The 17486-nt window shown below is 39.7% G+C and overlaps 1 protein-coding gene and 1 non-coding gene across 3 annotated transcripts in view; both read right to left on the bottom strand.

The window, feature by feature from the left end:
* Nucleotides 1-17486, bottom strand: part of STX7 (syntaxin 7) — a 48853-nt gene that overhangs the window by 20310 nt on the left and 11057 nt on the right. The window lies entirely within an intron of this gene.
* Nucleotides 11440-11546, bottom strand: LOC133102709 (U6 spliceosomal RNA). The gene has a single exon (XR_009703060.1). It is a non-coding gene; the product is annotated as a U6 spliceosomal RNA (small nuclear RNA).

Raw genomic sequence — 17486 nt, 5'->3', positions numbered from 1 at the left:
GCAGAATTTTATACTCACTGAAACAGCAGTACTATGGATTTTGTTATGCTTCTTCTACTGCCCTCCCCCCATGATTCTACCAGCTTCCTAATCCATAGATTAGTCACAATCATGGTATTCTACACACCAGTGCTTTTGATCAAGATATTCAGTTTACAGAGAAAAAAAAATTAACAGAACTTCCAAGGACAATGGGATTCCTTGGTCTCCCAGTACTCCATTATCTGGAAGCTGCTGGACTTCTAGAATTTTTAATGGCCTTTTGAAGACCCAATTACGGTGTCATCTGAGAGACAGTATCTCGGGAAGGTGAACTGCAGCCCCATGGGATCTTTACGCTCTCAAAGAACCACCACTCCATGGTGCTGCTTCACCCACAGCCAGAAAGAACACTCAGATTTAGGAACTAAGGGGCAAAAGCGAAGAGGAATAGTTCACATTTACACCTAATTACTCACTTGCAAATTTTCTTCCATCCCTTGAGGTGATTTACAGACAATATCCAAATAAGGAATATAACCCCACCTCCACCTGGTAGAAGCAGAGGAGGAATGGACTGGAAATCACCCACTGGACCTGGCACTGGATGCAGGAAATAAACAGGCCTTGGTCCTACCCATCCGTAGAGATGGGAGAGGAGTTCAGGTTGTATGAGTCAAAGTGGCACCATGTTAGACAGGGGCTTTCTAATTTTTTCAAGCTTAAGTATGCAAAAAGGGAAATATGTTCATTATCGGAAACAAAAAGTATGAACTATAATGGACATTTATTTTTGGTCATCTGATACCCCAAATCCTTATTACATTGGTTCTTCTTGGTTTGTAATACCATGACCACTGGGAAGTATCACTACAGAACCAGTCTTAAGGGAAAAAACTGGTTGTTAAACTAGTCTAAGAGTCTTTGAGCTTTGCTTACCTCCATTATGAGTGATGCAGGTGATTAATAGTCAGAGTCCTAGCAACAATCACAAAAACAGAGGCCAGACTCATAAAACAAGCTACTTGTAATCAAAAGCTAGATTTACTTAGCGCTATTTAGGTTTCATAAATATTGAAGTTCTTTACAAGTCAAATGCTTTAGCTGACAACCGTCTTCTCACTCTGAAACAATAATTTTAATAACACAGCATCTCATAAATTGAAGTTTCTTAGAAATGCAACCATTATGTTTTGCCTAACAGAGTGCATTAAATTAATGAGTGCTAGATGTTTTTCATGAATACAAATGTAAGACAAGGCCCCTTACACTCAGGCAGCATGTAATCTAGAAAAGGAGAAAAAAAAGTACATTATATAAATGTTATAATAATGTTTCAAACAAGGACCTATAATATAGGCATTCAATTGAAGGACAATCCAAAAAGCCTTAACAGAGGTGGCATTTGTATTGTTTTTGAAGTAAGACACTAGACACTTTGTTTTGGAGATTCAAACCTCTAATACCATACTTAGACATGACTTGAAATGATCAGATTACCGACTGGTTCCCCCAACCACAAGGGTAAACTCCTTAAAGGCAAGAACTAGGCATCCACTGTTCATTACCGTATCTCTAGAACCCACCATATTGTTCACACTCAACGAGTATTTTTTAAACCGAACAACAAAAGAGCATTAGAAAGACTGAATCCTATATAAGAAGTCATATGTATTTCTAAAACACAAGGCATATATAAGAAGAAAGCTAAGAAAGGTAGGTATGTTCCTTTATTACTCATTCATTCGACATGGTCTGGCCATCCACTATCCACCGGGCACAGTGAAGGGTTTCTGGACATCAACGCTCATTTACTTGTATTTCTTTACTTTGTATAGCTCTAAACTTGAGGATCAAGTAAAGGTATCATCTGATCAGGTGATAAAGGGCCTATGGAAACATAAATTTGAAATTACTGAATCAAATTTAGGAGAAATATTATATGGCATTAGTTCAATTCTATTATATACATGAAGTTGAGAACCAAACAGAATAACTGATTTGTCCAAGAAACTATGGCTATTTAAGTAGAAGAGCTGGGATTAGAATATAGATTTCTTAGTTTCTAGAACAGTATTTTTCAGTGTGCTAAAAGGGCTAAAAGTAAAAGGCTTTTAAAAAGATTATTTCATAATCCAGGTGTATGATAGTTGCCAAAGCAAACAAAGGAAAAATAAGTCTGTGCTAACTTGGAGTAACTTAATAAGAGTTGAGCTGAGATGCTTAGGTGTTTCAAGTAGTGTTCAAAGTACATTTCAAGGCCTACCAGTGGACCACAAGGATTCTTCTGCCCTGCTGAAGCTGATCAGGAAATAAACACCTGTCCTTTCTTCAGGTCTTATGAACTGGCAAGATTCCAGAGACATCAATTTACATATAAGCAGTATTACCCTCTTACACCAGGGTACAGCCCTCCAGCTAAGAATGGTTGTTACATTTTGAAAGGGTTAACAAAGAACAAAACAATAACAATGAATACACAAGAGACCATATGTGGGTAGCAAAGCCTAAAATGTTTACTATTTGGCTCTTTATAGTAAAAATTGGCTGATCCTTGTCCTAAATTAGTAAAAATTACTAAAACTTTGTATTCACAAACTCAATTCAGTATGGTACTTGAGTGTACTAAGTACTCACTATGTTGTCTGTTTCACACAAAACTGAACAACGCTGCAAATCTTCCACTGAACATGCATGTATACTAGGTTGGATTTCTGCAATTTTCAGAAAGAATATGTTACCAGTACATCATAGGTGCTGGCTTGTATGGGTTATTATTTTCAATTGCTGCTCTTCTCACATTAATTTAGAAACAATTATGGTTACTTTTTCATTGTATTGGATGAACATTTTTGTAAAGTAACTATATCGTTACCAATCTATTATTTTATTACTCTCCAGTTTTTGACTATCTCCTAGTTTTAGGATAGTGGTTCATAGGATCTCTTGCCTTACTCAAGTTGACCATGTTCAAAAATGTTTAAGAAAAATTAGTTGAGAGAAAGAGAGAGAGAGAGACAAAAAAGAGGTTTCTAGGTAGATGACAAACAGGATGGTGATCTGGAAAAACTGATAATCACTCCTAGCTTCTTCCAAGTCGTGTCTACTGGGTTTCATTTCATTACCTCGCCTGGGATACTGTGAATTTATGAAGCAGTCATATTCATTTTTATTGACATATGTCTAATTTGAAAGAAAAAAAAACCTGTGAAACATAAAAATTAGGGAACAAATTTTTTACATAATCATAAACAGTTACTTGAAGAAAAATTCACCTGATACTGATACACTGAGATAGGATTAAACCAAGATGCACCTCTACAACAACACAATGAACAAATTATTTTTGCGTTATCCACAATCTGCAACTATTTGCACCATTACTTCTAGAGAGGTGACTTTACAGTATATATTACATTTTTCATGACGTAAAGATAACACTATTTCCTACACATCCAGAAAAGGTGCATTATTATTTCCACAAAACCCAAACCATCCCCTTTCTGGCTCTTCATTATTTTCAGTACCAAACACCCATTCTGTTCCATGTGAGTCTGCTGCCATCTAGTGGATGACCTAAGGAAAAAAACGCTTCATAGCAAAGGGTATTTTTTTCTGCTGTACAAACTGTAGGCAACAGTTGGCATCAGGGGCTGTGTAATGTCACCACCTGTCAGAGGGCCCTGGGGACCAGGGAGGATGCTGTCTGACCACTGAGAGTGGCTGGGCTGCCTGGCCCAGCCCTAACAGGCATGTGCACCTTCAAAGAAATGTCTCCAAACAACAGAGAACAGAATACAACTACCTGCTCTTTTAGCACGTAATATCTCTGTTGCTCAACCCCAAATAATTCACAGTTGAAACTGTCAATCGTAGAAAAAAAACAATGGTTATTAAAACCCTTGGACAAGTGGTTTTGAGATTCTGACTCAGTCTCACCCACATCACACTGAGGAAGAAGAAGTAGAGTGTAATACTGACCAGCAAGCAGCCTGGGAGCCAGACAGTCTGATTTGGAAACCTGACCTCACTTCTTGCTGGCTGATGGCTGCTGACCTTGGGCAACTGACCTCATCTTTCCAAGCTATAACTGCCTCACCAGTCAAGCAGAGGGAGAATCACCTCCTCCTCAGTTATGATGAACTTCAACTGAGGACAATGTATGTAAGCACCTTGTACTGGAAACAGAAAGTTCAATAAATGAGAGCAAACAGTATGAAGTGGCTTAATGTTTTTCTCCTGAAAGTCAGAAATGGACAGTAAGAATATTCTTATTAATATATATTAATGTGAACCATGCTGTAGGAGGGTGTTGAAACTTAATAAACTCTGATATAGTTATGAGAATTGTAGAGATAATGATAAATATCAATTGACACAAGACAGTTATAACCCCTAATTAGGAAGGAAGTCAGCTACCACCTGACAGTGACACGTATACATATAAGTAAGAAACTGAACTAGAAAAAAAACCCAACTAAATATTAATAAAAACAAATTCTGTTTTAGACAACTCTTTCCTCATCTATCAAACACTCTACCTATTTTAAAGGGTGGTTTGAAATATTATAGAAGATGATATATATAAAAACATTTTCAAAATGGCATAGATTTCTGTAAGAACACGAGATGCTATTACTGGTAAGTTTACTATAATCAGAGTTAGAATCATTAGGTTGGGCTCATTACACAGTACAAGGTGCGTAGGATAATGTATCATGAGAAAATATATCAGCTAGTTGAAAATAAGTTTCAACACAAAAAGGTTCTGAGAAAAAAAATCAAGTAAACTAGGTCCAAGAAAAGTATATTATAATTCTAAAAAGCACATGGTAAGTAGAAAAACTCCTTAGAGAATCTGAAACAAAGCTACTAAAATAATTATGGGCTTTTTTCCAATAGGCTCTCTATCTCATGCTCTGTCTTATGACCTGAATAGGGAGCTTATCTTCTCTGTGGGTAAAAGAACTGATGTGAACGGTGGGGAGGAGAAGGGTGGGGAGGAAACTGAAGGATCTTCTAAAGGATGAGTCTTGAGCTGAGAAGCTCAAGGTGAAGCCTGCGCCTCAGGGCCAAGCCTGCGCCTCCTCGGGGCCAAGCCTGTTGGTTTACTGTGCTCTTCTTCCTGGCACTCCAACACTTGCAGGCAAGTCCTGCTTCCATGAAGCAATCTCCCATTTAGAACACATTTAATTTTAAATTTCTCATTGGTTTTCTTTCCAAATATTTAGAGGGAGAAAGGCACACAGGCTAACAAAGTAGAAATTTAGGGCATTTTAAAGGTACTGTAGACTAATGAAGAGTTAAATCTAAAGTCATGATTCTTAAAAATGAACAAAGTGCAAAAACAAGCCATTTGAAAACTGTATGTAAACAGTACTTTGGATTTCTAAGATGGCCAGAACACTGCAAGCTCTGTCTTAGCAAAGATGTTCAGTCCTAACATCTTATCATGTGGCCCTGCTCAGCTGACCTGCTCAGAGAGAGTCTAGAATCGGGAGTAACAGAGGCCAAGAGGAGGACGTGGCCCCTTGAGTAGGTGATCTGTGTACTCAGCTAACACAGGGGGACTTGCCAGCGGGGCAGCCTTCCTCCTCACGGCTCCCCAGCCTTCCCGAGCCCTCCTCGGCCCTCCTCACCTCCTGAATGAGCGTCCTTGCTGTCATCCACCGGATGGCCCCACAGCCCTCCTTCTGCTCCAAAAGCAGCCTGAGTATTAGCCGTGAGAGGAGGTTCACCTCCAGCACATATGGCAGTGGTTCCTCAACTGCTTATCTCAGTCCGAATTTCTGATCAGTTTTATTTGCAAGACCCTGCTGCTCATATGATTTTGCTAAAACACTGCAAATGGATTTCTGCTTCCTATAGGAACATGATACAAGTTTTTTCCTGAATCTTCCCTCTTCTTCCCTCCTCAAGCCATATAGAACAGAGAGGCGGGAAAAAAGAAAACCCACGTAAGTTACATTTTCAGAGAAATTAAGACCACAAAAGAATTCTCAAAAATACGTACATGTGGCCAGAAGCAACAGAAAAGAACAGATCGTGAGTGGGAAGCCATGGGGATGGGATAGGAAACAGGGGTGTTGCAGAGGAGAATAGGGGAGGCAGAGCGCCAAAATGTCACCAGCAAGTGTGTGCCACCAGGAGATGATGGTGGTCCCCAAGGGGGACCGGGGCAGGGCAGACAGAAAGCAGGCACTCTGCTGAGCGAGGTGGAGAGCGGAGGCTTGGACCATGCTCGGGGCCCCAGGCTGCTCATCTCTGAAAGCGTCACCTTTCCCTAAGAGGAGGGGGATGCCTTAGAAAGAAGTGGCTATGCACTGGGGAACCAATGGAGTGACGGGGGGACGTCTGGACTGGAGGGGGAACTCTCCTACGCCAGGCTAGGTTCTGAGAGGCAGAGGGGGAAAGAAACAGTGCCTCAGGGCAGTGCAGAGAGGAAGGAGCCAGAGAGCACAGCCTGGGCACCCTCTCCCTTCCCAGCTGTCTCCTGCCACGAAAAGCAAGCTCATTCCACTGAACAACAACCAAGAGAACAGACAGAGCAGCCATGCAAAAGATTATACAAAACAGCGGAAAAGAACAGCAAAACTCGCTACAAAGAAAACGCAGCAGGAAAAAATGTTGCCACAGAAGTGGATAAGGTGAAAATTATAACCCAAAATAGCACCACATTTTTTTTTTTTAACTCAGTGAGGCAATTGCAATTTTAAAGGAAAATCACAAAACAGCTCATAGACAAGATGGCCAGATAATAAGCAGCAGCAAAGCAGAAACTAGAGGAACTCAGGGAAGAAAAGAGAAAGACAAATTCAGAAATGAAGACTAAATGACAGGAAAGATTAGACACACAGAAAGCATGAGCCCCGTTAACAGTTGTTGCCATTTTGGGTTGCTCAGGCCACAGCCCTTGAATTGCTGATGGCTTTAGCTAGCTCCTAGCTCACTGTCACTGTCAAATCCTCTCTCAACTCCTGGTGATTTCAATACCCATGCTGATAATCCTGCCACCATCCTGGCCTCATTTCTTTGCACGCTTTTTTCCAAATGATCTTGTCCTCCACCCTCCCGTAATCACACACTCCGAGATCTTACCAAATGCCTTCTCATTACCAGCAACCGTAACTCCTCCATAACCTTGGTTTCATACACACCACTTACAAATCACCACCTCCTGTATGTCTAGCTCTCTCCCACTGGCACCCTGACCCCAACGAGCCTCTGACCCCCCCAGGACCTAGCATCCTTTGGTCCTGCCACTTTGCCACTTTCCCTCGCATGACCTCCCCTTCCCCTCATGTCTTCGCTTGCCTCCTGACCCAATTTAAATGCCACAGTCAGCTTAAATGTCATCATCTTCACTCTCTTGCTTGTATCCTCAAGCCCCTCTCTCCACTTATCTTAACCACTTGACAAATCCAAAACTCTAGTTAAGCCCAACACTGTGCTTCCTCTATTATATGACTGTGCCATACGTCATTTAACCAAACCTCTGTTAATGGAGATTTTTATCCTAAGCTTATAGGTTTAAAAGTTGGGGAACTTAAGCGTTTATGCTGTCTCTACAAATGAATCCTTCTGAGTTCTATTATACAGAGAGAAAATAAAGTGTAATGCTGACTAGATGAGAACATTCTATCTATGTATCCACTTTCCATTTATTTACATGCTCAAAAGGCTGGTTCTACCCAGAGTAGAAGCCTGAGTTCTTACGGTAGCCGGTAAGGCCCCTCCGAGCCCCCCCACCAGCCCCTACTCTCCCCTCTCTGTGCTCTGCACACACACACCCCTCCCCCACGCCTCCAACGCCCAGGCAGGCTCCCACCTCAGGGCCCTGTACCTGCCACCCCCCCATCTAGAACATTCTCTCCCCAGACACTGAAGGGTGCATTCCCTTACTTCCTTTAAATACTTGTACAACTATCATCTCCTCAGTAAGGCCTACCCTGGCTCCCTGTGTATCCCATTTAGAAATGCAGTCCCCTCTCCAGGATACCTGATCCCCACTGTTATGTTTTTGTCAGGTTGCTTCTCATAACACTTAACACCTCCTTCCAATACACTATTTATTTATTTATTTCCTGTCTGTCTTCTCTCACTGAAGGTTAGCTCCATAAAGGCAGGTATTTTGCTTGTTTTATTCACTGAAGTATCTCTGGCATCCAGACAGTGCCTAGCACATCACAGATGCTTAATACTCATGATATGAATGAATGCACATAAACGCACAATGACCTGGTACAATATAAAACATGATCCAAATGCATAGTGTTATGTGAATCAGACTGTCCTGGGTTCAAGTGCCAGCCTCTCCATAATAGTTATATGAACTTGAGCAAGTGACTTAACCACTTCAAACCTAAATTTTCTCATCTGACAGAGTTGGCTAGAAGATCAAATAACAATGTACAAAAAAACAGATTCAAAATACCAAATATGAGGCACAGAGTAAAGAGTAAAGAGAGCTAAAAGATACTAACTTACATATCTTCCAGAATGAGATTTTTTTTTTTTTTCAGAACGAGATTTTTGAGTAAAGCAAGGTATACAGGCAATACTATACAACTAAAGTCACTGGATGTATCTGGGCCACCCTGCCCAGCTCTCCTCCTCCACCCCAGCAGAAAGGCAGTGCTCTGAGCACTCCCAAGTAAACAGGCCTTAGTTGGATTTTTAGCTAAAGGCTTCCACATTCCCCAGTAGAAAAATAATAATCCACAGGCTACGAGGGGATCTTGGTGATGTCTGCAGGCATTCTCTTGGGACGTTAAATGGGATGAAGAACAAACTATTCCAGAGAAGTCGGTGGCCATACTCAATATGAGTAATATGCTACTACAACAATGGTTTCTTCAAATAATGATCATGATAATGACACTGTAACAAGAAAGATGACTCGAAAAGGAAATGTCCCAAGACTTACAGAACACCATTTTGTATGACCGTTGGGTTCTTCCAAATCAATTAATATGCAAACCAATTAATAACTGCTTTAAGAAAAAACCCAGACTGGAGTAAGTATAAAAGGCAATATACTCTTTAATGAAAAATATTGCTTACTAATTGGTGAAAAACAACAAAAAAGTGTCAAAGAGATGAAGACAAGAATTGTCAAAACCATTCCAGGAAACCAAAACTAAACAGCCCAGCCTGAGTTTTGTTGTCCTGTTCTCACACCAGCATTGAGCCAACTAAACTGTACACACAGGCAGCATCACAGGGCAGCTGAGCAGCAGTTACACAACTGACCACGAACTTTATTTAATAAGAGAAGCCACTCTGTAATACAATTACTGAGCATATTGAATATATTTATAGTGGAAAAATCTAATAATAGTTAAATTAATTTTTAAATAAGAGAGTGGAGGGGCTTCCCTGGTGGCGCAGTGGTTGAGAGTCTGCCTGCCAATGCAGGGGACACGGGCTCGAGCCCGCGTCTGGGAAGATCCCACATGCCGCGGAGCAACTAGGCCCGTGAACCACAGCTACTGAGCCTGCGCGTCTGGAGCCTGTGCTCCGCAACAAGAGAGGCCGCGATAGTGAGAGGCCCCCGCTCGCCGCAACTGGAGAGAGCCCTCGCACAGAAATGAAGATCCAACACAGCCAAAAATAAATAAAGAAATAAAGAAGCTTTCATTAAAAAAAAAAAAAAAGAGTGGAAACATATATGAAAAATTTTGTTGTATAATAAGCACCACATTTTATCTATACAGAACTCAGAAGTAAGGATTCATTTGGGAGGCAGCATAAACGGTAAGCTCCTCAACTTTTAAACATATAATTTTAGGATAAAATGTCCATTAACAGAGGTTTGACTTCTGAGCAGTTTCTCAGAGCTATCTGAAATGCTGTCTCCCGGGCTACAGTCCTCATTTTGCCCCAAATAAAACTTAACTCACAACTAAAAAACAAACAAAAAAACCAAACAAAAACAAAAAAAACACAGAGGTTTGAGATGTATGGCAAATTCATATAATAAATTATGCAAGCAACATAGAAGAGAGAAAAAGCAAGCAGCAAAAAAAAAAAAAAGAAAGGTATAGTATTATCTTATTTTCATTAAAAAAAGAAAGAATGTAATTATGTATAAATATTTCTGGAATCATTTAGATTTATTATGAAATAAAAGAGTACGCAAGTTGACTTTAATGCTGTTTTCCTCAGGTTGCCATTGAGGAGAAGCACTCTGACAGGTAAGTGATTTTGGTAGGTAAGTGCTGAAAAACCACTGATGTCACACTGTCAGTCTTGATTTATCTTTATGATCATTATCACTAGCCACTTCAAATGGAAGCAAATCTTATAATTAATGCATGTTTAATAAAGGTATTTCTATATTATTATCCATTAACTATTCTTAACATGCTATTTAGTAAATGAAAACATCTTTTGGAATCTTGAGTTTTTCATAAAAGTCAAAAGAAGTTAAAATAAATACTTCTTCTCCCATTCTGTATCATGTGATCAATAATATCTTCCTAAGCACAGTAGTGCACATTACTTTTGAAATACAATTAGTTACAACAAACTGTAGAATCTCAGGATTCAAAAGCAAACTTCACCATTATCTGGGTTTCCCATAACTTTAAATCCCAGTGCACCATGCCAAGGAATGCAGGGCTGTGTTTAGTTTGTGAGGTCTGCCATAACAAAATACCATAGACTGATAGTTTAAACAACAGAATTCTATTTTCTCACAGTTCTGGGTGGAGGCTGGAAGTCTAAGGTTAAGGTGCCAGTGGGGCTGGCTTCTCCTGAGGCTTCTCCTTGGCTTACAGATGGCCTCCTTCCCACTGTGTCCTCATGTAGCCTTTTCTCTGTGCCTGGGCATCCCTGGTGTCTCTCCTCTTCTTATAAGGACACCAGTCATACTGGATTAGGGCCCCACCCTTATGACCTCACTTAACCTTAATTTCCTCTATAAAGGCCCTATCTCCAAATTCAGTCACATTGGGCATTGGGACTTCAACATACAAATTTTGGGGGGACAAAATTTAGTCCATAACAAGGACCCTGACAGTGCTTATGTGAGAGGAAGGTTAAAAAACAGTACTAATGAGTAAAAAGATACCTGTTAAGTATGTATGACCTAAGCGCAAACACCTGTATGAATGAGTAACTTGTACCAGCCCACAGCATCCTTAGAAAGCCCTGCTGGAAGGACCACTCATATTTGCTGCAACTTCTTTCTACTTATCTCTTAACTGCCCTCCTTAATATCATACAGAAGGAAGGGTGACCCTCTTCCACCTGACACCCCTTCAATTATTTGAAGCAGCAATCCCAGCCCCCCTAGAAGTGTTCCTAGTACTTCCAAATGCTGCGTGTATCAATGTATCACAGTGTGATTTCTGTACCCTTCTCATTCCCCTCTCTCTTTCCATTACTCACATTCAACAACTGCTTCTTTTTCAGAACTGGGCTCACAGAAAGGTAGAAAGGTAACGTGCCTTTCCTTTAAGATTTTTCTTCTTTTTTTTTTCCCATGTCATCCTTGTGCAGGGGCTATGCTAATCGTCTGTGTATCGTTCCATTTTTAGTATATGTGCTGCTGAAGCGAGCACTAAGATTTCTTTATATAACTTGTTTCTTCCTCATTCAGGTGATTTTACATTGCAGTCAGGATTTCTGAGAGCTTCCCATCTTATCAAACCATGTTCCTTCCCTCCAGTGTCACATCTTGGAATCACAACATTCTTTTTTTTGAAATTTTCTATTCTATCCTTTCTGTTCTATCCTTCATCATCCAATAAACCCTTACTAGCCTCTGTATGCAAAACTCTTGAGGGATTTAATTCTGCATAAAGGTACGATAAGGTACGATCCCCAGCCACAGAAGAGATTACAGACCCTGGTAGTTAAGGAAAAAAAATGCTGGCACTTACAAAAAATTATAAAGATGAAATACAAAAGAATTCACAAGCCAGCATCTCATTACCAAATGAGTGAGGGGAGATTGCTGCCATAAGGTCAAAGGAAAGAAAAGAAATAAACATTTATAATGGCTACTACATGTGAGGCACACTTATCTCTACTTGTTGAAAATAGATAAATGTAGTTTAGATACATTGGGTAACCTACTTGAGGTCATTCATTCCAATTTTATTGAGGGCTGACTCATGGCCAGGCACTGTTCTTACAATACAAACAGAGCTGTGAACAAGGCATATTAAGCCCTTTCTCTTCAGGAGCCGCCATTCTAGTAGGGAATGCAGAAAATAAGCAGACAAGTGTGGTAGTTTAATTTACTGACCAAAGGCATTACAAAAACAAACTGGTTAATGAGAAAAAGAATGAGTGGAGGAACAAAAATGATAGGTCAGGGAAAACATCTCTAAGGATGTGACCTCTGGGCTAAGACCTAAAAGCCAAGGAGAAGCCAACTGTGTGAAGATTCGGGAAGATGTCTGAAGCAGAGGAAAAGTAAGCACAAAGGCCCTGAGGTAAGAAGGAGCTCAACTGTTCAAGCAGCAGAAAGGCAGCCAATGTGGCTGAAATCTGAAATCCTGCAGCTGCAAAGGGGAGAGTGGTAGGAGTTGGCAAATGGGGGCAGGATCAGATCTGGAGGGTGTTGTGGGGATTTACATCAGATTGTGAGTGCCACGGGAATCACTGCAGAGTTTCCAGCTGTGAGTTGGCATGGTCTGACTGATTGTTCACCTGGGCTATAGTATGGAGAATAGACTGCAGACAGGCAGGAATGGAAGCAGGGAGAACATTTCGGAGGCTGCAGTCATGCAGAGAAGAAAGAGGAGCAGCTGGGACCTGGGTGGTGACAGCAGAGATGGAGAGAAATGGACAAATTTTGCAGGGAGAACCAACAGGATGTACACTTAGGTTGCAAATGGGGAGCAAAGACACACAGTACTAGGGATTGGGGTTGGAACCAAGAGTAAGAAAATTCATGTTCAGGACAGAGGCATGTAGATGGTTCACATATAGGAGCAGAGAGGGACAGAGCTCCCTGGAGCATATCTTAAAGTTTTAGTTCATGAAACAAACAGAAAATGTTCACTCACATTCAGTCATAAACAGCACTCGTGTTCATTCATGTAGGAAAAATCACCAGAGAGAAGAAAGGATGGTTGTTCTCTGTTCATATTCCCTTGAATAAGACATTAATTTCCACTCCTAGCTCTGTTCTATGTCAACACCTTAGGCATGAAGAAAATCACAACAATGAAATCAAAGCTATTGAAGCTTTTCTCCTCAAGGGGAAAAAAATTCGACCACGTATTTTCAGATGTGTGACGTAGAAGTAGATATAACAAAGGGCATTTTATGGGAGGGAGGAGAGGAGGGAGAGAAAGAGAGAAGAACACGTTTTCAACTCCTTCCCCTCTGTAAACTGCCTTCCTATCCACCAGACCACCCCAGGAAACAAAAGGTAACACCTCCAATTCCTGGGTAAATACACAGTTCCAGTCAATTCATTAACTTTTCAGGACTGGAGTTCTTTTTTTAAAGAAAATTTGCCCTGGCAACCAAAAAGGAGAACTCAATGATACTAGCTTCCCTTTTCTGCAGTCATGTGTTAAGGTGCAAAACTAGTGTCCCTTTCACCAGACTGTAGTTAAAAGAACTGCATTCATTCTCAAAAGTATAACAACAAAAGGGCTCAAGCTTTTGTAGAGATTTTATGTTTCATCTCAAAGTCCTAAGGACCTTACAGGGACAAGAGCCAAGCACTGATCCTGCCTAATAAACAAGAAAAGGACGCACACAGAATGAGAAGCTAATTGCAACACAGAGAAACCAATAATATTTACTTCAAATCTAAACAAGTCTGTGTTGGACCAACAGCTTTAACCTATAGGAGATAAATGATAAAAAATAAAACAATGAAGATTCAACACAGACCTTTTTCAGTCACCTTCTCTTAACCTTCATAACATGGGCTTAAGTTCACACATTTTATGCCCCCCTAAAAAGTTCTGACTTCTCAAATCTTCCGGAACACACACATAAGCACATACGACATATCATGCATATTTCTGCTAAAAAGCAGAAAACTTCTGCACTTACACATTCCGCTGAGTATACTTTATAAAGTTACCAATGGATCTATTGGGTTCATTTTCCAAAGGTTAGCTTTTAGCCACTCTCTATCTTCCTTTTTTAGATTATTCTTTTTTTTAAAATAAATTTTATTTATTTATTTTGGCTGCATTGGGTCTTCGCTGCTGCACACGGGCTTTCTCTAGTTGCTGTGAGCGGAGGCTACTCTTCGTTGCAGTGCGCAGGCTTCTCATTGCAGTGACTTCTCTTGCTGCGGAGCACGGGCTCTAGGCGCGCGGGCCTCAGAAGTTACGGCATGTGGGCTCAATAGATGTGGCTCGTGGGCTCTAGAGCACAGGCTCAGTAGTTGTGGCACACGGGCTTAGCTGCTCTGCGGCACGTGGGATCTTCCCGGATCAGGGCTCGAACCCATGTCCCCTGCATTGGCAGGCAGATTCTTAACCACTGCGCCACCAAGGAAGCCCTCTTTTACATTATTCTTTAAACCAATACTCAAATGCCAGAGTTCTCATTAGCACTGGTAAGATTTACTGTAATATGTACGTATGGGAAAATTTTATCTCAATGACTGTGTTTCATGGTCAGCTGTGGTTATTTCTATCAATTTCCTGCAATTCATAACTTAGTTACTTCTGACATGATTCACTCCAGAATCCCTTGTGACCGCAACTCTCCCACCTCCTAATACTCAGATATGTAACTCTTAGTGGAACTCCACTTGTGGCTAACTTGTGAATGACTGTTTCCATTAGGGGAGTTTAAAAGCATGCATGATGGGTCCAGATATGGCAACTGGTTTCTCAATAACAAAGAGAATAATCCTGCATATGTTAGAAGAGCTTTCAGGATTTTTTACAACTTTAACTTGGTTAAAATTATAGCCTGTTAAAGTTGGAACAGACCATAATCTGGCCCACAGAAAAAATACGTAAGAAAATCATGTCTTGGAAGGTAAAACAGCTTACTCAGGCCACACTGCTGTTGGATGTGATTTCAGGAAACGTGCAAGCACGCACATACAGCTTGCCTAATTAGAGACTTTTCCTATTGTCCCACTGATTTTCTTAGCTCAGCTACATTCTGAAAGTCTGATTCTAATCAGGGAATTGCAATATACATCACAGTGGGACACAACTGTGGCTAAAATGAGTAAAATTTAAGACTATAAATGCCAAATGTTGGCAAGGATTTGGAGCAACACAAACTCTGATCCCCTGGCTGGTGGGAGTACAATCTGGAACCACGACTTTAGGTAACTGTTTACCTCTATCTACTACAACTGAACATACACATATCCTATGACCCAGCAACCCAATTCCTAGATACACATATGAAATAAAAGAACATACAAGAATGTTCAGCATTGTCCATAAAAGCAAAAAACAAAACCAAACAAAGCAAAAATACAAAAACACTCCAAATATCCACCAACAGTAGAAAGAATAACTAGATGTGGTATACTTGAATACAGTAATGAAAACAAATGACTGACAGCTACCTGCAACAACACAGATGAACTGCACAAACCTAACGGGAGAAAGAACTTCAATATAAAACATATTTCTTGATTCCATTAGATAAAGTTAAAAACTAGGAACATTAATCAATGACATTAGAAGTCGGGACACTGGTTACCTCTGGAGAGTATGGAGGGGGCTCTAAGCATGAGAAGGGCTTCAGAGGGCTGGTAATATTCTATTTCCTGACATGTGTGGTGTTGTAACATAACTCATTGAGCTATATACTAATAATTGGTATACAACTCAATATATATAATATACTTCTATTTTTTTTAAAGTTAAAAAAAACCCAATGTTTAATTATGTGATGGATTTCAATATATTTATCTGCTTCTTTCAAAAACACGAGTTCTTTCTGTGTGTTCTGTGTGTCCCGAATCCATTCTTCTGTATTGTGTGTGTTTGTTCCAGGATGAAGGGCCCCTGTGAAATACCCTACTCTGGGTCACCTCATATAATAGGCTCAGCATTTTCAACCCACAGAGGCTTGCTTATCCTTGTCCTATATGTCACAGGTAGGAGCCTGTCTCAAAGAAAATACAGACGGATGTTAAAGGGTAAATGAAGGGGATATGGGGATATATGTATACATATAGCTGATTCACTCTTGTTATACAGCAGAAACCAACACAACGTTCTAAAGCAATTATACTCCAGTAAAGATGTTAAAAAAAAAAAGGTAAATGAGTGTATATCTCCTTTCCACATACTGTTAATGAAAATGGTACTTTTTAAAAAAAAACCTTGAGAACTAAATCTGAAGTTTGAGAACTAAATCTAAGCATGTCTTTGATGCACTATGATCTTCTAGACCTTGGATAACAATCGGTTTTATTTAGATGTCGACTCCAGTCTACTGGGAATGGTTGCCTGGAGCACTGGGTTGAGAAAGATTTAATGCTGTGTTAGGGCCAGTGACAGAGAATACTGTCAATGCCAGGGCAAAGGATGGAGCACAGACACCTTGCTGACTCAGAGTCAACAGAACACTTTCTCCCCTAGGATAAAAATAGTTTCTTAACCATTTTAAATGCTCCACAGAGAAATCTCTAATAAAGTTCTAATTTACAACATCTGTTTACTACTTATACTTAGAAAGTGATATTATTTAATACGATTTTATTTCTGTCTAATATATTTTACATTTATGTATTTATAGTATTTAAATATTTTATGTTTAATATAAATTACATTATTGTAATGTGGTTTAAATACTTCACAAGTAAAGCAAATCAATAAGACTATAGGTTACTTTTTTAACAAAAAGTAGTTTAACAGGAAAAAAAACACACTTAAGTTTAAAAACATTTTGTTTCATCTATCCTACTCTTTGTAAAACAGAACTGCCAGAATACTATTTTAAAAACTCACAAAATTCCAGTCTTACTAAATGTTATTCTTGGGTTCCTCCAAGAAGCAAAAGTCTTTTGATTGCTATTTTTGGTATAAATTAAACCATACAACTCAATATTTTACAAGTTTTTGTTGATCTTAATCAAAGCTAAAATGAAAATAAACTTTTCCCACTGCAGTACTCAGGAAGACTTTAGCTTTAGTTGAACAGATGCACATATTCTAAGTACAAGGGGATTACCTTACTTACAGCACCTTCTCTTTAGATTTCTTTTGTAAAATTAGGTAATTTGTACTGACACAAATTCAAAAGATGCAAATGCAGTGTGAAGAGAAGCACCTAATGTGGTGCAAAGTACCATCTTATTCAATCACATCCAGTATTATTAGCATTACCAGATGTAGAAAAAAGTGAACTGAAATTTCACACTTCTCCCTTTCACTTCCACGTGATTTCTGCATAGCCCTTATCAGTAATGCACACTGGATGGCAGGTTAGATTTTTAGCAATAACTTGCTCTACCGAAATCTAAACTTCCCATCATTTAAACATTGAATCTTAGAATTAAAAATATACACCGTGATGACTGGTTTCACTAAATTCATGAACCC

This window comes from Eubalaena glacialis, chromosome 12 (assembly GCF_028564815.1).
Source record: "Eubalaena glacialis isolate mEubGla1 chromosome 12, mEubGla1.1.hap2.+ XY, whole genome shotgun sequence".
NCBI lineage: Eukaryota > Metazoa > Chordata > Mammalia > Artiodactyla > Balaenidae > Eubalaena > Eubalaena glacialis.
The sequence above is the reverse complement of the archived record's forward strand: the minus strand, read 5'-3'. Positions and strand labels throughout refer to the sequence as shown.